The following is a 21,458-nucleotide window of genomic DNA, read 5'->3' as shown; positions in this document are numbered from 1 at the left end:
GAATTTTGCAAAAACAACCTCTTCAAGTTTTGCTTTTAATATACATTTCAGACCCACCTGAAAGTCCTTTATGGGAGAAAAAAACTATTAAACACCAACTTTTTCTTTAAACTCCCGTCTTAACGTTTCATAACTATTTCCGTGGTTCTCTGACTAAAAGTATAATTTTTCGGAAAGTCGAGAATTATAATCTAGCGTTCAACATTCAAACCCCCCAGTCCCGCTTCCTTCCAGCCAATCAGGGGGTAACAAGTCCAGTGTTTTGGAAGCTCCGTTAGACACAATTTGAAAAACATCACATTGCGCTCGCCTATTCTCCTCCCAGAAAGATTCTAAGTGAGGGCGGGTCCCCCAGATCTTCATAGAAATATAAGAAGTCAATCAATCCTTATATCAATTGTAGGCGGAAAAACAATGCAGGCAGGCAGTCCTTAAAAAGGGTGTCACTGCGATTCCCAGGAAGCGTTATTCCTCTTTGCGAACAATTGAACAGCTGCTGCAAAAAGCATCTCCAGAATATTTGCAACTCAGAGCCGTGCGCTCCACACGCAAAACATCACACCAGCAAAGAGTTAATCTAGTGGTGCCTTCAGCGCGGAAAAGGACTTAAGATCTAGTATGTCTTTAATGCGGATTTTTCACGAAGGCCACAAAGTATTACCTAAAGTTAAAGCAGTTACTGGCTCACATCACCGAAGAGCTGTCGAGTGAGAACTGATAGAACTACTAGTTAAGAAAAAAAAAAATCACTAAAGGGAAAGACGATTAACGCACCCTCTCCCCTCTGCCTCAGCGTCGAGAGCTCCCAAGAAAAGGTGACTGCAAATTACCGTTACTTTGTTTGGGTATAGACTTTTCGGGAGGAAACATCAACAGTTTCACAGATTGCTTTTTTCCTTGCGAGATGTTTCAAAGACTGGAGAAGGAAAAAGTCTTTTAAGAAAAGTGCGACTCGGAGGAAATAGCCAGGAGAAGGAAATCGCTAGCTCGAAGCCCCATCTTTCATCTCACTCAAGAACACCCCTCCCCCTTGAGAAAGGGCAACGCTGCAAGAGCAAATGACAAAAACCCCCAGTAAGAAGTGAAAGTCCAGCATCTTTCCTCCGAGCCCGTTACAACCTCAAAAGCCTGCCCCTGCCCCATCTTGGAAGCGTCAGACGCGGTCAATACGACCCTACCTAAAAAGACCTCACTGGGACCGAGGCGCGCAGTGGCGAGGGCGGCGAGGGTTTGGGAACCTCTCATTCCTAGGACACCTCACGCTTTAGTGTCAAAAGACGACAATATAGATGGCTGGGTGCCGGGCGAGGGGTACACTGTCCGCCACAACCGACCGGAGGGACCCATTACTCCAAGGTCCTGAATTTTCCGTCGACCTTAAGTTTCTTGTCATGCGAAGACGGCCATCAGCCAACAGGGAAAACTGCGAAAAAAGGCGGCTCGGCTCGGGTATGGGAGAGGAGCGCGCGCCCCCTCCTCCTGTCAAGATCCGCGGCCTGCGGAGACCCGGCCGCGCGCAGTCCCCGGCCCCGGGCGGGGGGTCTTACTGACAGATCCGCTGGGCGGCGGCCGCTCCGCCGCAGCCGGTCCGCGTCCCGCTCAAACTACAGCTCCCCTCCCCCCACAGCCCTGTCTCTCAGCGCTCCCGCCACATTCCGCCCACCGCTGCCCACTCGCAGACGCCCAAGTTACCCCTAACCCTATTTCCTGGGATTTTTCGCGATTAAAGTGAGGGCAGACCCAGAGCCGACTCCCTGCACCCCCACCGCCTGCGGGTCCCACCACTGCCATCTCCCGAGTCCCGCTCTGCTACTTCTTCAGGGTCTTACCGACTGCGCCAACCTTGGCGAAGCACCGCCGACTGCCCTTTGGTCCAAGAGAATTTTGACGAATTTTTTAGTGATTTTTTTCTGGCGGAGTCCTAGTGGCACTGTACTCGGACAGGTTATCCCGTCTCTCCCGCTAGATTGATGAGATCAGGCATCACTCGAAAATGGCGCCGAAAGCGCTGAGGCTCCTCATTCAAATTCGTTAGAGCCAACCCCGCCGCCCCAGGGCATGCCGGGAACGCGGGCTGCCGCCGCAGCTGTCAATACCGCCTCTGAACCTCCCTTCTCCTGCTTTCCTGACACTTTTGCGCAGGCGCAAACTCCAATTCCTCCCCCACCCCTCGGCCCATGCCTTGCACATGCGCGGAATCACCGCTGTTCGCAGATCTCCCTTCACCTCTTCGGTCTCAGTCCGCTTGCCTTTTTTCTTGCGCGTGCGTGTAGCGCCTTTGCACAGCCGCGGAGGTGGAGTGACCGTACACACTGTGGGCCCAAGGGTGCACGGACACCTAACAGTCGCTAGGCATTTAGTAGACTTTTGGAGGTGAACAAATAAGGGCCCCGCTGCGGCGAAAAGGAAAACGTCTTACAGCCAGTCTTAAGTTTCCAACAACGGAATGTGTCTGTGAGACACGTGTACTTAAAACAGCCCCGCCAGCGCGTAAAACTCTTGCCGTTCGCCAACGCTTTACAGGAGCTTTCGCTCTTAAGCCCGAGAACAACTTTACGAGGTAGGAACGACTATTCTCAGTTTGAAGACCAGGAAACCAAGTCTCAGAGACGTTAAGTAATTTGCCTAAGGCAGTACAGGTAGCAAGGCAGTGGACTAGTCCACATCTGTCAGATTCTGCAGCCTGGGCCATTTTCTTCCACGCCCCACGATCCAACCTGAGCACACACAGGAGGCGTGGTTTCTTTTCCTCCTTTCTTGTCAGATATTCGTGCGTGTGAGTGTGTGCCTGCCTAGAGTTAATGATTGCTTAAGTTTGCTGGAGCATTTCTTCCCTGTCCTAGGCTGCCTGTTGCGAAGGCGCTTTCATCAAATCTAGTTTCTCTTACCGTCTTATCTTTAAACTTTCTGCTCGGTTTTGGAGATAGGAATGGGCAGTCTTTGGGTGTCACGTAGGGTGATTTTTTTTTTTAATGGTGTGGTAAGTGAACTAAATCCAGCAAAGACGGGTTTCCCTTGTGCGACACATTGATAAACTATTAATAATAACAAACAACGGATACCTCGTATTGACTGTACGGTGTTCCAGGCACTGTGCTAAATAAATGCTTCATGGACTAATCGTGTTTATTGCCTACAACAACCCTATGAAGTAGGTATTATCTTCATTTTACAGATGAGGACACCTGAGGCTCAGATTAAGAAACCTGCCTTAAAGTTCTTATACTGGTAAGTAGAAGCACAAGTTCTAGGCAAACCTGTGTCCACTCTCAAAAACTGGGTGCTGTGATAGGACAATAAATGATAAAGTTGTATTTTAACACCTTCCTTGTGAAGGTTAAATAAGACAATGGATATGAAAGTGCCTGAAGTATTAATAAGTAAGGAAATGGTGGCTGTACTGAGGGATGAAGAAGCAAAAAGAAAAGAAAAAAAATAGCAAGGAAATGGGAGAAGGGTAGCATGGTTTGCATTGTTGAGGTACACTGGAAAAGAAATGGATTTTAACAACTTGAGATCAAGACGTAACATGGCACAGCACTGTATTTGTCTTAAGTCTCTGTGGTACTTTTGTGCACTGCTTAAGTGGGTGGACTCTGGAACCAAACTGCCTGGGTTTGAATCCCAGCTCTGCTACTTACTTGCTGTGTGATCTTAGGTGAGTTACTTTATCTGTCAGACCTTTATTAAAACAACTAACATTAGTACCTCATTGGGTTGTTGTAAGGATGTAAATGAGCCTATGTATTAAAGGCATTTCAACACTGCTTAGCATTTTAGTAAATGTTTGCTATTGTGAGTCAGTCATTAACATACCTTTGAATGGCTTCTTTAATGGATGTTTAAAAAAATCTTACTAGAGTTAGTGCTGTTAGGGGTTAGCATTCTTATTCAAGAGCCCCTTAAAATAATAAATCAGCCTGACAAATGATTTTAGCCAAATATGAGTAATGATTCCTGTTAGGATGTTAATTTATTTTACCATTTCATTTAATACATGGAAATGGAATAGTTTTATTGCTCTTTCTGATTATTATAGTTCAAAAAAGACCCCAGGGCAATCTAAAATATATAAAGAAAGTAAGAACCATCCAAATTTCTACCTTCCAGAGATAATCACAAATTCTTTGTACTTTAAAAATATAATGTACTCAGCTAGGCAAAGTCTGGATAAGTGGTATATTTGGGGAACTTATTTGCAAGATTGTACTAGAACTTCATGCATAGGTAAATAACACAACCTGGTTTCCTCACTGTAGAATTTTTGATCTAGTGTCCTTTTAGATATACTCTGTCAAAAGAATTCTAAGTGATGATGTTGATAAAGAATAACATTTACTGAAGACCTACTATGTCAGGCATTGTGCTAAGCATGTAAATACATTTTCCCATTGAATCCTCATATAACTCATGAAGTGGGTGCGATTATCATCTCCATTTTGCATAGGCTAAAGTTTATGTGAAGGTTACTTTTAGAAGATTTAAGTCCCATTTTATTTAAAAAGCCTAAAATCCTTTGTGCAAATTTCTTGATTTGCTAAAACAGAAGAAAACAAAATAAAGTAACGTACAGTAGTTCCTATGCCTGTACAAAAAAACCAACTGGAAAAAAATGGTCTTTTGAAAACTAAGAATTTTATATTTGACCACAAGGGGGTGCAAATTCCTGAGTTAAATTTGAAAGAGAAAGAAAAAGAAAAAGCGCTTTTACTTCAGACTATCCAATTCATGGGTGAAAAACTAGGAAGAATTCCTGCCCAGAACTTTAATATTCCACGGAGTGATGTACTTTATAAAAAAGAACTCAATTATTTAGGTACTCAATTAGGGCGGAAGTTTTCAGCTTTCTTTTTTCTATATAGTAAAAAGTTAATCATCCCTCCCCCACTCCTTTCTACCGAGCCAGTTTGTGTCTCTGCATACTCCTCTTTACTTCTCATGAGAGTAGAACTGAAGTCATAATTTAAAATCTGGGATTTTGCTTTTGGAAACTGGAATGCAATCACTAGCAAATGCATGGTAAATATGGGTAGTATGGAGAACCAAGGTTTTGTAATTTCAATGCTCTTTTCCCCTCCTGCTGTTGCTAATGAGTAAGCTACAACTGATGGAATGTTGGCTTCAACATATTAACTTATTTAGAAAAACTGTGAAAGCTATAGGTCTGTTCATCTTTCAAGAAAGAATGCAGACTTTTAAAGAAGAAAACATTTTGGATAGTAACTTGGAAACAGTATATACTAGTGAATGGTTTAAAAACAATTTACTTAGTAGGGTTTTCAAGTTCTTTTTATTTTCCTGTTGGTCTTGTTTCTCTGAAGTGGACTTAGAACTTTTTTAAAAAACCTTTTTATTTGGAAACTATTTCATATGTACAAAAAGTTACAAAAATAAAAATGGTTCAAGGAACATCCATATCATTTGCTTGCTCTTGTGCATGGGTAGGTTCTCTCTCTTCCCCTCCTTGCCTCCCTCTCCATATATATATACAGTCCTTATAAAAACACACAGGAAAACCACTATAAGAAAAAATTTCAATTCATATCAAGGTTTTATGATTATAGTTAAACATATACATGATAAAAAGCTATTCTGAAATTCTACATTGTTGACACTGCCAAACTGTGCTTCTAAGGTGACATTGGTATTCTTCAGACCATCATTGTTGGATCTAGTCCAATGATTTCTAAACCTTTGTAAATCTGTTGAAAGCTACAGACACTCCTAGAATAATGCATACATGCAACTAGTTTGCATAAAATTTCAGAGATGGATGATAGTCCACAGAGTTCCTGAAGAAAACTAAAGGAAAAATTATTCATACATATGGTAGGCAGAATAACGGCCTAGCAAAGATGTCCATGTTCTATCTCTCTGGAATCTATGAATATGTTATGTTACATGGTGAGAGGGAATTCAGGTTGCACATAGAAATTAAGGTTGCTACTCCGATGACCTAAGAATAGATTATTCTGGATTGACTATTTGAGGATGCTCAATGTAATTATAGAGTCCTTTTTAAGTGTGGAAAGGGGAAGCAGAAGAGTCAGTGATGAGATGTGAGACTCAACCAGCCATTGCTGACTTTGAAGATAAAAGTTTGAGCCCATGAGCCAAAGGTTCGTGAGGTTCAAGAGCTTTAGAAGCTGAAAAAGGCAAGAAAACAGACTCTCCCTAGAGCCTCCAGAAAGGAACACAGTTCTGCCTACATCTTTTTTTTTAAATTTATTTTTTAGAGAAGAGGTCTTGCTGTGTCACTCAGGTTATAGTGCAGTGGTGTGATCATAGCTCACTGCAGCTCAGAACTCCTGGGCTCAAAGAATGCTCTCGCCTCCGCCTCTCGGACCAAGTAGCTGGGACTATAGACATGTGTTACCACACCCACCTGCCTACATCTTGATTTTAGGCCATTGAGCCCATTTTGGACTTTTGATCTCCAGAACTGTAAGAGAATAAATTTCTGTTGTTTTAAGCCACTAGGTTTATGGTAATTTGTTTATGGTGATTTTTTTAAGTGGTGATTTTTATAGCGTTAGGAAACTAATATAATATGTAAACAGTCATTTCGTATGTGTGTTAATGATGTATGGCTATGGTAGTAATAAGTGTATGTTTTATATTTTTAATACCACCTAGGTATTTTTCTGTACTTTTTTAAACAAATCCATAAAAAGTACTTTTTTTCTTTTAAAGGTCTATGAAGTGTCAGACCTCAAGATGTACAACTGTTTAATTAGATATAGCATCTTGTCTACTACTGAAATTATATACCTACACAAGATTTACTGAAATTTGTTGGTGGAAATGTGATGAGCTTTTCCCACAAATTTACTCATCTATATTCCTTTTTTAAAATGCAACATTTTGACTTATTTCATATGTTGATAATATCATTTTTCTGTCAATTGTCTTAGATAATTTCTCTTTCCTATAGCTAATTGACACATTAAAAAACAATTAGAAAATCCTCCTCAGAGGTTACTTAAATAATTATATGCTATAATTAATTAGGTATCAGCTTTAGAGAACATACTGTTTAGAAACCTAGATTTACTTTGCAGTTGGGTAGATTCTTATATGAAAGATCATAAGGAAAGATCAACACAAGTACTTTATTATCTGTAAATGTTTTATGAACAAGAAACTTTTGTCTTTGTGATTTTTAGAGGATATCAATATTAGTTCCATGGGGGAAAATTTATACATGCATTAGGAAATGTACTTCTGTTTTGGGAAATTTACTTTGCATAGTTTAGAGCTCTGATTTCTAGAAGTGGTTAAAGCTGATTCATTAATAGCATTTTCAACTCTGTTTGATTCTCTTATGATTATAGAGTTTATTTCCTGTATGAGGAGTTATTTTGCTTCCATATTGTTGGCCACAAATCACGGGACTGAATTAAAATCCATTTACAATTAATAATGGTTAAGGTTTATTGAGGAAGTATGAACTTTTTTTCATCTACCCATAATGATTCCTGGAAAGGGATAAACCTGTTTGTTTTTCACACTAAGATCAGTGTGAAAATGCTGGCCTAAGGTAAAATATTAGGTAGAGTGTTTTGAAGCATTGTTTTTAAAATAACACAAACTTCATAAGAGCTTAATAAAGGAAATTTAGCCTATTTAGGTTTGAGATCAGAATCTTAATAGTTAAAACAGGCCTGTTTCCTAGTGCCACCCATTATCTAAGTGCCCCCCGAAGCTTCTGAGAATAAATGTATCCCACCTACTTGTCATAACCCTTTAAATAAGACCACTGTTATTTTCAGTCATGATAACAACTGAATCCCCAACCCCAAATGTCCTTTAATGGTTTTTTTAATGGTTTTATTATTTTAAACCCTTCACCATTCTGGCTTCCTTCTTCTGGTTAATTTCCACTTTAACAGGGTCCTTCTCAAACAGTGACACCTAGAATGGTATATCATATACTATATATAATCTGAAATATACCAAGGGTTGATATTAACTTTTTGTCTTGTCCATTAAAATTCTTGTATTTGAGAACAATTTTAGATAATAAAAAAGACTGATAAATAATAGAAATGGATCTATTCTTGATAATTTATCAAAAGAAAATTGAAGAACTTTAATAATATAAACTACACTGAGAAAAAAGTTAAAAAAATTACAACTCGTGACTTTCTCAGAAGCTTTATTGACTTGAGATGAAACTTGTCCTGGAAGTTGTGGAAGATAGGGAACCAGGAATCTATTAACATTCATTTCTTATTTATTTTAATAAACAGAAGTAAAATTGAGACCCTCTGGTCTCTAGGAGATATGATGGAGGATGTATGACCAGTTCTTTAGGACAGTTGAGCCTCATGCTACATTTCTATTCTTAATATATATAATTTATTTCTTATAGAACAAATCTATGGGGAAATAAGGAGAATAAAATACATCACATTCCCTTTTGACTAAGAAATGCTTACATGTTTAAAACAAATTAACCTTTCAAGGCAGCTCTGAAGAAGTAATTTATTTTAAATAGGTGAGCAGTTTATAGTTCTTATGGGAATACTTTTTCCTTACTTTTTTTCATCATAGGATTAGGCCCTATGTTTTTAATTTAAGACCTTTAATTTTTGCTGTTAACATTTAACTTACTTAATGACCCATACTGTTAACTTTTGACCCAGTGAACTCAGGACAGTATATATAGACTGTATACCTAATTTTAAAGAAACTCTTAGGAAAAAAAAGATAGGTTTGATGTAAACCAGAAGATTAAATTCATTTCAACTGTCCATGTAGAAAAATATCATACATATTTAATCAAAGAACTTTCCCCCCTTATCGGCAGATGTATTTTTATAAGCATAGAGGTTTTTTTTTTTAAAGCAATTAGATGTTTATACCATTGGCAAAACAACCCAAAACTGACATGACCTAACTGTAATTCTTTTAATAAATTGCAAGACTGCTAATACAGTAAGAGATATAAAACCTCTTCCTGACAAGAAATTTTTATAACATTGTTATTGTTAGACTAAATCTAACAATTCCTCTTCTACCTTTATGCTCAGATTTACCTTCCTTTTATATAAAATTGAAATTCCTAAAGTTTAAAGTTTCAGATGTAAAAAATGTTAGTACATACAGTTGTTAAAGTTCAAGGTTTCTTCTAAACAACTTAATGTAAAAATACTTTGTACTTAGCTTTTATTTGCCCTTAAAACTAGACCTGGGGACTTGATTCTGAACATTTTCCCCCTACTTACAAAATACATGTGCATTAAAGAAAACTGAGAAAAAAAATCAGGATGGACTGGAAGGCATTGCTTCTGAAGGCCCCTTAACAATATACCTCTTTCCTCATCTCCTTTCCCAGTTGACCAAGGAAGGCCCCATATTATTAGTCTTTTGTATATTAGCATTATTGAATTTCATCTATTTAGCATTACTGAATACTGTACTTTGTTACTCTTCTTCAGGAAAACTGCAGTGTGGTATCTTGTGGAATAGAAGGTTTTACCTTTCAGGCATCAGATAGCAAAGTCCCTCTGATTCACCTAAGGATACACTATTCTTATTCTAAGGGTGGCTATGAGGGTGCATTTACTTTAATCATTTTGGGAGTGAGGAATGGTTAGAAACTTGAGGGAACACAGGATAGGCTAACGTTTTCCATGACAGGAGGAAGACAGTGAAACTCAAGTTTATAGGGAATCTAATTCCCAATGTGTGTGCATATGTGTAGGTTATGTGGGTGGTATGTGTTTTTTTTTTTTGAGACAGAATCTTACTCTGTTGCCCGGGCTAGAGTGCCGTGGCGTCAGCCCAGCTCACAGCAACCTCAAACTCCTGGGCTCAAGCAATCCTTCTGCCTCAGCCTCCCGAGTAGCTGGGACTACAGGAATGTGCCACCATGCCCGGCTAATTTTTTCTACATATATTTTTAGATGTCCATATAATTTCTTTCTATTTTTAGTAGAGACAGGGTCTCGCTCTTGCTCAGGCTGGTCTCGAACTCCTGAGCTCAAACAATCTGCCCGCCTCGGCCTCCCAGAGTGCTAGGATTACAGGCATGAGCCACCACAACGGGCCTGTGTTTTAAATAAATTGATGAACTAATGAGGTGTGAAAATTGTATTTTGTTATAAATCCTCTTATTTATTGAACTGTTTAATATTCAGTTTAATAATTATGGATATTTTTAAGTATGCCACATTCACTTTATTCAAATATGAACAGATAGTTAAGCAACAATTGCTATAAGCTGAACACTATTAGGTACTGGGTATAAACAAGGTTTCTGAACTCTGAGAATAGTGAAAACTATATATGTTTTTGTATAACCTTCATGGTTTGCTAATAAGGTAATGTGTTGTTTCATAATTTAAATACTAGGGGAAATGTAAAAATGCTCTTTATTATTTTTTAAATAAATGGATGTATTTTTGTGTGGTATTACAGTCATTTTGGACTAGGGCAGTAATGGTTGGGATAAGATGAGGGAAAAGTCTAGAATGATTCCTTGGTCCTTGGCCTGGTTGTGGAGTAGAGTGGTGGTATTATTAACCAGGATAGGGACAAGTGGAGAATCAGGGCTTTTGAGAGTGTGAGAGTGTGTGTGTGTGTGTGTCTAAGGGTATGGCATGGAGGACTGGGAAAGGGGAGGGAGATGAGAAGCTCAGGGAGGACATATTAAATATGGAAGATTAAATGCCAGTGTGGGGCCAGGCATGGTGGCTCATGCCTGTAATCCTAGCACTTTGGGAGGTACAGGCAGGAGGATCGTTTAAGGTCAGGAGTTCAAGAGTAGCTGAACCAACACAGTGAGATCCCATCTCTACAAAAATTAGAAAAAAAACCTAGCTGGGCATGGTGGCACATTCTTCTATTCCTAGCTACTTGGGAGGCTGAGGTGGGAGGATCATTTGAGCCCAGGAGTTTGAGGTTGCAGTGAGCTATGATTATGCCACTGCCCTCATGTCGGGGCAACAAAGCAAGGCCCTGTCAAAAAAAAAAAAAAAAAAAGCCAACAGGAATCTAAGTAGCAAAATTCAGTAGGGAGCTCAATATATGCTACTGAGCCTTAGGAGAAAGACCTAGGCTGGAAATAGCTATTACAAAATAGGTGGTAGTTGAGATTACAGGGGAAATGGGTGCCATGGCTCATAGAGACTAAATATAGTGAAAGGAAATGAGAACCAAAATTAGTAAACAGGCAAAGTAAGAGGAAGCAACAAAAGAGCTGAGAAGGAATGACAGAGGGAAGGAAGAACACCACCAGAGCTCAGTGTTCAAGGAGCCAGTAGTAGAGAGGTTTCAAAAGGAAAGAAGTTACCAGTGTCAGAAGGTGAAGATAGGTTAAGTAAGCTGAAAAAGATCATGGGATTGGCAGATGTGTCATTAGTAAGGTTTGCCAGAACATTTTCAATGGATGAATGGTGGCAGAATTTTGTTTGTGTTGAAGAGTGTATTAAAATAGAGAAAGGTTACAATAAAGGTATATTATTTCAAGGCTATTCATTTCTTCTTCAAGACAGAAATAAAGGATGATAATTGTAGGGAGGGGGTTGCAGAATAGAGAAGACCCTACATAGAAGAGAGTTTGATTTTTATAAAGTTTTAATTTTAATTTATAAAATGTGGGGACAAAGTTAGCAGAAAGGAGAGATTAAAAAGAAAAGAAATAAAGGTAAAGCAAGATTCTATAGGCGATGAAGGAGTACAGGATCAAGGGTGCAGGTAAAGGAATTAACCTGGAAAGAGAGAAAGGACACTTCTGAGACGAGAAGGAAAGAGGTGAGGATAGTAATACGTATAACTTATAAACATAGAGCAGGAAGTTGAGGGAGTTCATAGCTGATAGTTTTGATATTTTTTTCTGATGAAGCATAAAAGAAATAAGGGCTGAGGTGAAATAGCAAGTTTGAGTTGAAGTAAAATGGTATAAAATATACGCACTAGGTAATAGGAGAGGGAGCAAGGTTACTAGCAGAAGAAGCTTACATGCCTGAGAATCTAAGCTGCATAGGAAAAGATATTAAGCTATGTGGGAAATTGTAGTTTGAAAGAAGGGGGACTAGTTGAGGAATGGAAGTAAAAATTAGGTAAGAAAGCAAGGTGTTTAGGGAATGAAAAACTGGAAGGATGAGTGGTTGTAGTGAAGGATCAATATATTGGACTCTAAGGGTGTGGAGTAATTTTTTGGTGATCAGAAGTAGAGGGTGTGAATTTGGGTATGGATTGCTGAGTGAAGTGGCTGTAAAAGCTAGTGGAGTCAGACAGAGTTCATGGTTATGGACGCTGAAGTGGCAGATGATGATGGCAGAAAATGCAGGGAAGGCAGAAACTGTAAGCAGAGGGCCAAAGTGCTTGACGAAGAAGGAAGGGAATGACTGGACAATTAAGTAATGATAATAAAAGAGAGGAATTCCAAGATTGTTTGATCATGTCTTTTTTTCCCCCTCATAAATTAAGAGCCATGAGGGCAAGGACTAGGTTTTAATCAATTCGACAAATGAAAATATTTGTTGGATTAATGAATAAGCAAATGATAACCACATATTGAATAAGTATTTCTGAAAACTTTAGGCTTTTTCTTATGATGAGCAATTGATATTAAAGAAAATACAAATGAACAGGATGTAGAAAAAAATTAATGATCCCATCACCCAGAAATAATTACTATCAACCCCTTGTATTAAGCTTCCATACTTGTTTGTTATTCATATACACATATATTTTTTTCCTAGCAATACATATTCAGTTATATACTTTATTTTTATTTATTTATTTTATATAGAGATGGGGTCTTGCTATGTTGCCCAGGCTGGTCTTGAACTCCTGGGCTCAAGCAATCCTCCCACCTTAGCCTGCTGAGTGGCTGGGACTACAGGCTTGTGGCATCATACCCGGCTGAGTTATATACTTTAATGGCTGAATGAGTATCCTATTATAGAATGTAAGGCTGTACCATAATTGAAGCAATTCTTTATTTGGGGGCATTTATATTGATTCCAGCCAAATTTTTTCTACTGCTAAAAGGAAAAATCTAATAGATTTTTGCCTTATTTCCTTAGGATGCAGTCTTAGGAGTACATTTTCTGGTAAGGTCTTCATAGACAGCCTATTTTTCTTCATTTTAGGACTATTTCTAATGTCCTTGTTTATGTACATTCTTATTCCATCCTGGATTGGAATCAGAAACTTGGACAGTGTTGCAGGTACAATGTCCTTGGACATTGATGCAGGGACAATGATGGCCATAAAAGTGAGAACTGGTAAGTAAAGGTCCTTTTTCACAAGAAGAATGATGGGTGTTTTTAAAACTTGAATCAAGTATACTTTTCATGAGCACAGTAAAAGATGATTCATGAGCTGAACAATAGGCTACAGTGGTCAATTCAGAAATGTATATTCAAATTAAATAAAAACCTCTTGGAATAATATACACTTGTTGATAACATTCAACTTTATCATAGAGGTTTTTTCCCCCCAATATCTTAAAATTATGGTAAAACACTCATAAAATTTATCAACTTAACTATTTTTAAGAGTACAGTGCAGTGGTACTAAATACATTCATAATGTAACCATCACCACCATCCATCTCCGTAACTATTAGAAGTTTTAATATACCAATCTTGAATAATTGTCAATGTCACTGTACCTCAAAATTCTCTACAAAAGTATGGTTAATAGCAGAGAAGAGCGAACAAGTATGTTAAAAGGCTGATCCCAAGCTAGAGTTTTCTTTAGTTTCATGTTTTGTCTTAAATTTAATATATGTTACATTATAAACCATAATATTCCTATATTTAGTATAAATATTATATAATGATTATACATTTTTTCAAAATCTCTGAGTAAAGCTTATACCTACAAAGATACCCCAGGTTTATTCAGTTGTTTTTAACCTCCTGGCACACCAAAAGTCCCTCTTGCCCAAGCTGGACTTTCAGAGGCAAGGTTCTAGGCTATTTTATGGTTGCAGAACGTTTCTTTTCAGTTTTCTTTTACAGTTTAGCCAAGGCTATTTATAGTAGTATATGGCAGAGAGTAGACTAATTGATGTTCACCTCCTTTGAACATGAGAGTATCACAGAAACTGTGAAAATTCCCAGAATGAAAATTCAAAAGAATCCTTTTATATTAATTTGCCCTAATAGTCATAGTTCATCATTATTAATGCCATGAGACAGTCTTGTTGTGTAAATAAAGTGAGTGATTTAATGTTCTAGCTAGGGCCATAGCCCACCTTTCCAAACAGGGCCAACTTTTCAACTATTTATGCATTATGACTACTGAGAATTGGAAGTCTTTCAGGTGTAATATTCTTCATGTCTGGCTCCAGTTTCAGGAGACTGAACACCACATTGGAGAATACTGGCAAAATTGGAACTAAAATTTGAGTTTGTTAACTCCCAGCTAAGGGTCTGTCAAATTTAACCAGAAGGAAAAAAGTTACATATGACAAGAGTAGTGCTTACTTCTTCCTGGCTTAAGAAAACCACTTTAAGCCATCCTTAAAGAATAATTTTTCTCTCCTTTCCTCTCTCCTCTCTTTTAGCTTTCCTTTTTTCTTCCTTCTTACCTCCTTTTTTGGGTAACTCATAAGCACCCTAGTTCTCAGAATTAACAGGTTAAAACAAATTAGACTATTAGAATTATCCTGTTTCTCAAACTTGGCACACAAGGCACAGAGCTCAGAACAGTATAATTGTAGAAAGGAATATATAGGATACATGTAAGAGGCTGCTAGAACATGAAAAGGCTGGAATAAAAATAAGCAAATCAGTACTTACTAAATGAAACCTTTATTGGTAGAAGCCTTTCATTGATAGAAGAAAGGTCACAAAATGAGTTAGCAGAAGTTCTTGACTTCTGATTCTTAAGGATTCCTTTCTAATGGTATTCTAAAATATTTACTGAATTAGGAGTTTTATTATTTTTTAAAAATCTAAAAATAAGTTAAAGGGCTGGGTGTAGAGTGACCCTATTTTATTCAGTTCCTGTTATTAGGCAAAACAAACATTGCTAATCTGTAATAATATTAAAACAGTGTTTGGTAGAATAAAACAAAAAGAGATTCATGAACTTTTGTACTGTCTTCTTGAAAAGGACATATTTGGCTGTAAAAGCTAATACATACTTTAGGGATAGAAAAGATCTGACCTGATCTTGTCTAGTGAGATTTGCTCAAGAATAACAGACTTATGTTGTCAGCTATAGGTTCAAGCATTAATTCACTCTGGATTGCTTCTGTTCAACAGTCTTGTGTATGTACATAAAGGAGTTACATGGAATTTAATTTTAGCTTGGAATCTATTTGAGATAGCACTATCTTTCATATTCAGTTGAAAAATATTGAGCTCTAGAATTAAGTGTTAACAAGCTGATATAGGCAGAATAATGGCTATATTATAAGGAACCAGCAAGGATCATAAGTAAGTGTGTAGGGTTTGAATTATATAATCCCAGTAGGGATGTGTTTTTTAAAATTGTGAATGTTTCATTTGGTTCATTTAAAACCATTTGAAAATTGTGAGGCAGACAGGAAAGGGGGAAATATCCAGTTTAGATATATAACTCACTTGGTTGCCAGGGAACGTTACAATTACTTTTAATAGTTTTCTCTCTTCTAGATAACTTTGTAAACGAATCTGGAATTTTACAGGTTAGAAAACTGAGGCTCAGATGGGTTGAGTTATAGTGAGTGAAGTAGTCTGATGTGTATCCAAGTCTGTCTTTCCCTAATGGCTGTATTTTTAACCACTATCCTCAGAATGAAACACATTCATACATTATAGACCAATTCTTAAACGTAAATCATCTTCACTCACAAAAAGAATATGTGGAATGCCCATTGTCCTCAATTTCTTTCCTCACTTTTTCTTTCAGAGTGTTTTGTAGTTTTTAATGAAAGTGAATATTTTTTTCTGAAATTATTACCTTTATGGTTTTTTTTTATTAGAAAGAGGATTAAATATATTGCTAAAGTCATTTAGGAAGTCTTTCGCAAAACTAAATCCTAAACTTAAAAGATTGCCTTGCAGCATATTATTCAGTATTGCATTATTGTGTCTTGAATAATGAACTATAGACTGAGCACTCCTTAATAATATTAGGATCAAACTTTTCCAAGTAACTTAATTCCATCCCAGAACAAAAATCAGGAATATTTGTAGGAATAGGAGAATACTCAGCAACCAAAAAGATAAAATTCACAATGCCTTACATCCAATCAAAGATTATCAAGCACATAAAAAAAGCTGGAAAAATGGCCCATAATGTGTTCAGAAAGTAGAGACATGAAAGACATTTTTAAACATCCAAGTTGCAGTTCTAGGGGTGAAAACTATAATATCTGAGATGAAATATCTACTAAATTGGATTCATGGCAGATTAGACATGGCACTAGAAAAGAATATTGAACTTGAATACATAGCCAAATAAACTATTCAAAATGAAAGAGAGAAAAAAGAATGTTTTGAAATGACAAGAGCATCAGTGAGCTATAGGAAAACTCTACAGAGGCCTTATATGCATGTTATTGGAGGGACCAAAGGAGAGGAGAGAGAGAGATACAAGAGAGATGAAAAAATAATGGCCAAAATTTTCAAGTTGGGTGAAAACTACTAACCTACAGATACAAGAAGCTCAACAAGAAGAAAACCACAGCAAGGCATATCATAATCACATTGCTTAAAACCAGTGGTAAAGAAAAAATCTGGAAAGCAGCCAGAGAAAATATACGTGTTATAGAGGAACAAAGATAAGGATGTCAGATTTCTCATCAGAAACATTGCAAGTGAAGAGACAATGGAACGTTTTTAAACTACTGATAGAAAAAAACCTGTTAACCTAGGATGCTATGCCCAGAAAAAAAAAAAATCATTCAAAAAATAAAGGCAAAATAAAGATGTTTTCAGATATATAAAAATGGAAATAACTCTTCACCATCAGAGCATACTACAAGAAATGTTAAAGAAAACCCTTTAGGCAGAAAGAAAATGATATCAGATAGAACTATACAGCTCCACACAAAGAATTAAAGAGCACTGGAAATGGTAACTGCATGAGTAAATACATAAGATTTTTTTCTTGCTATTTAGTTCTCCTTTAAGGTGTTAATAATTAACTATTTAAACAAAAATAATAACAGTGTATTGTAGGGTTTGTAACATGCATAAGTAAAATATATGACAATAGCATAAAAGCCAGGAAGTGAGAAATAGAAGTATGATATTGTAAGATTCTTTTGTTACATGTGAAATGGTCTAACATCACTTGAAGGTAGACTGTAATAAGTTGAAGACCTATACTATAAACCATAAAGCAACCAATAGAATAACAAAACAGTTATAGCCAATAAGCCAACAAAGAAGATAAAACAGAATCATAAAAACTATGCAACCCAAAAGAAGGCAGAAAAAAAGAGGAAAAGGAACAAATAAGTGGTGGAACAAATAGAAAAATTGCAAGATGACAGACTTTAATCATATTAATAATCACATTAAATGTAAATTATCTAAACATGCCAGTTAAAAGGCAAAGATTGTCAGATAGGATAAATAGCAAGGCCCAACTACATGCAGTCAATAAGAAACACACCACATACAAAGACACAAAAACATTGAGAGTAAAACAATGGAAAAAGATGGTGGCAGAAGTCAAAAGAAAACTAATGTGGCTATATTAACATGAAATAAGATTTCAGAGCAAAGAGTATTCTCAGGGATAAAGAAGGTCAGTTTTTCATTATTAAGTAGCCAGTTAATCAGAAGGATATAATAATACTAAATGTTTCTGGCCCAAATAATAAAGCTTCAAAATATGTGAGGCAAAAACTGACAGAACTACAGGAGAAACAAACAAATCTACAATTAGAGATTTCAATATTCCTCTTTCAATAATTGCTAGAACAAGTAGAACCTTAACAAGGATATAGTAAACTCAAACAACACTGTAACCAATATTATGTATTTGACTTTTCTATAATACTCCATTAATAATGCAGGTTGAGCATCCCCAATCCAAAAATCTGAAATGTTCCAAAATCCAAAACTTTTGGAGCACAGACATAATGCTACAAGTGGAAAATTCCACACTTAAGTACTTAACACAAACTTTGTTTCATGCAGAAAATTATTAAAAATATATATAAAATTATCTTTGGGTTATGTGTATAAGGTGTATATAAAGCAAATGAATTTCATGTTTAGACTTAAGTCCAATCCTCAAGATATCTCATGTATATGCAGATATTCTACAATGCAAAAATCTGAAACCTGAAACACTTCTGGTTCTGTGCATTTCAGATAAGGGATATTCAACCTGTAGTAGAATACACATTCTCTTTAAAGTGTACATAAAACTCTACCCAGACAGACCATATTCTAGGCTACTGGTTAACAAACTATGGCCCTGGGGGCCAAATCTATTCTGTTTTATATAGCTTATAAGCTAAGAATGGTTTTCACATTTTGAAATATTTCTTAAAAAAAGAAAGAAAATATGTGACAGAGACTGTCTGTGGCCCACAAAACTTAAATATTTACTATTTGGCCCTTTATGTAGAAGTTTGCCAACCCCTGTCCTAGGCCATAAAACATGTTTCAATAAATTTTAAAGGATTCAAGTCATGCAAAGTATGTTCTCTGACCACAATGGAATTAAATTAGAAATCAATAATAGAAAGCTGTCTGGAAAATCCCAAATATTTGGAAACAAAATAACATGCTTCTAAATAACTCACTTATTAAAGAAGGAACACATGGTAAAATTAGAAAGTATTTTGAACTGAATGAAAACAAAAACAAAACATATAAAATTTTATGGCATGCTACTAAAGCAATATGTAGGGAAAAATTTATAAACAAAATGTCTATATTAGAAAATATAAATAAAAGGTCTCAAATCAATGACCTCAGCTTCTACTTTAAGAAACTAGAAGAGCAAATTAAACACAAAGAAGCAAAAGAAAGGAAATAATAAAGATCAAAGTAGAAATCAATGAAATGGAAAACAGAAAATCAATTGACACTATCAATGAAACCAAAACTTGGATCTTTGAGATCAATAAAATTGATAAACCTTTAGCCAGACTGATCAGGAAAAAATGTGAGAGAGAAAGAGCACAGTATCACAAATGAGAGAGATGATATATTGCAAAATCCCGCAGATATTTAAAGGATAATAAGGAAATATTATCAAAAACTTTAAGCAAATAAATTCATCACCTTAGATAAAATGGTCAAATTCCTTGAAAAACATGAAACATGAACTACCAAAGCTTACTCAAGAAGAAATAACCTGAATAGCTATATATCTATTTTTTAAAAATTGAATTATTAATAGTAGTTAAAAACATTACCACAAAGGAAATACTGGCAGATTCTTCCAAGTATTTAGGAAAAAAATATACCAACTGTATACAAACTCTTCCAGAAAACTGAATAAGAAGGAATATTTCCCAATTTATTCTTTCAGGCCAGCATTACCCTGATACCCAGACTACACGAAGACATTACAAGAAAAGAAAACTACTGGCCAGTTTCCCTCATGAAACTGAAATTATTATAGATGTAATAATTCTAAACAAGATTTTAACAAATCCAACAGACTATAAGGAGGATAATATTCCTGGATGAGGTTTATCCCAAGAACACATGATTGGTTTAACATTCAAACATTAACTGAGCCAGGTGTGGTATAATCCCAACTCAGGAGGCAGGAGGATCACTTGAGCTCAGGAGGTTGAGGCTGCAGTGAGCTATAAGCGCACCACTGCACTCCAGCCTGGGTGACAGAGCAAAACCCTGTCTTTAAAAAAAAGAAGTTAGTCACAATATTAAAAAGAAAATCTGATCATCTCAATTGATGCACACACACAAAAATGACAAAATCCTATATTCATTACTGATTAAAAAAAAAAACTCTTAGCAAACTAGGAATAGAATCTACAAAAACCTACAGATCATGTTATGCCTAATGGTGAAAGACTGCATGCTTTCCTCATAAGATTAGGAAAAATACAAGGCTGTCTGCTCACTTTTATTCAACATCAGAGGATCTGACCAGTGCAATCAGGGAAAAAAAGGAAATAAAATAACATTCACATTGGAAAAGAAGAAATACAACTGATGATATCCATCATCCCTAAAGTTTCTCCTACCTCTTTATAATCCCTCACTCCTTTAACCTCTTTCCCCAGACAACCACTGTCTGGTTTCTGTCCCTGTAGGTTAGTTTGCATTTTACATATGTTTAATCATACCGTTTGTATTCTGTTTTATCTGAAATTGATACCATATCTTGCAATCAAAGTTCACACATAGTCATTTGATCTTTCTTCCATTCCCTCATTAGCCCATAAAGTTTCAATCAAATTCTGTATGATGATGACTTTCACATGTACATAACAGGCCTGATAGCCTATCTAGAAAGTTTGTCTTCTCGTAATGTCCCACTTAGATCTGACATTAAGTTCATTTTTTTTCTACAAAGTAATTCTTCCAGATTTCTTAGCTATTACTGGTGACAAAACAAGTTTTTGGACCTTTAAGCTTGCAATCTTAGGTTCATTTTCTTATTTTCTTTCTTTCCTTTAGATAAATGATTGCTAAACTTGCTACTTCTTATAGTTATTTCTTTATAATATACTTCAGATATGTCCCTTTTCATTTTAAAACTGGCCATTTAATACAAGCTCTTAAATGTCAAGCTTCTACTACATAGACTTTTGATATTCTCCCTAGTCCCCCATCCTGCCATACTCCCATCCCCACTAGGGTATATGGAACTTAAAATACTTTTCATCAAACTCTCTGTAGAGCAGTATTGCTGGGTAAATAAGAAAAACCTGATTGACTGGAAAAAACAAATTTAAATGTAATCTCCTTTCTTTTCCATGATACCAGAAAGGAAAGGAGAAGAGCAGAACCTTCAGGAATTGAATCACAATGTAGACAAACACTGAATGGGAGATTTTTGTAAGGACAAAAGTGAGGATATTTGCTAGACATTGGGAAGATAAAAGGAGACCAAAGATTTGCTAGCCATTCTTGCCCTTTTTTCTCTCCACATACCTCATCTGGGAACCTCTATATATGCAGTATTTAGATCATGTTACATTGGTAATTATAAAGTGACCTAGGATGCTAGGAGAGCTGACCAACAGAGAAGGGAAAGCATTCTGTTCTGACCATAGTGACATAAGGAATTCAGTTCACACCAAACATCATTCCAGCATGTCTCTCCCATTTAGTAACATCCTAGCACTTAAAGCCTCTTAACATAAGCCCAGTACTAGCTTTTTGTCTTTGTATTTCATCTCTCTCTCTCTCTCTACTATCTTCTGTTCTATGTTCCTATCAAAGTATTGTACCTGGGAGATGACCTGCTTGTTCCTGTTCTGCAACAGTTTTGTTCACTGCTGTGTCTCTAGAACAGTGCCTGGCACATAGTAAGCACTCAGTAAACCTTTGATGAATAAA

The 21,458-nt window shown here is 36.5% G+C and overlaps 1 long non-coding RNA gene across 1 annotated transcript in view; it reads right to left on the bottom strand.

The window, feature by feature from the left end:
* LOC123649312 overlaps positions 1 to 2,160 on the bottom strand; it is a 43,446-nt gene extending 41,286 nt beyond the window's left edge. The window contains exon 1 of the long non-coding RNA XR_006738961.1: positions 1,830 to 2,160. This is a non-coding gene — a long non-coding RNA (uncharacterized LOC123649312). The remainder of the gene's footprint in view (positions 1 to 1,829) is intronic.
* Between the last annotated feature and the right edge of the window lie 19,298 nt (positions 2,161 to 21,458).

The sequence above is a fragment of the Lemur catta genome, chromosome 13, assembly GCF_020740605.2.
Source record: "Lemur catta isolate mLemCat1 chromosome 13, mLemCat1.pri, whole genome shotgun sequence".
Lineage (NCBI taxonomy): Eukaryota > Metazoa > Chordata > Mammalia > Primates > Lemuridae > Lemur > Lemur catta.
The sequence above is the reverse complement of the archived record's forward strand: the minus strand, read 5'-3'. Positions and strand labels throughout refer to the sequence as shown.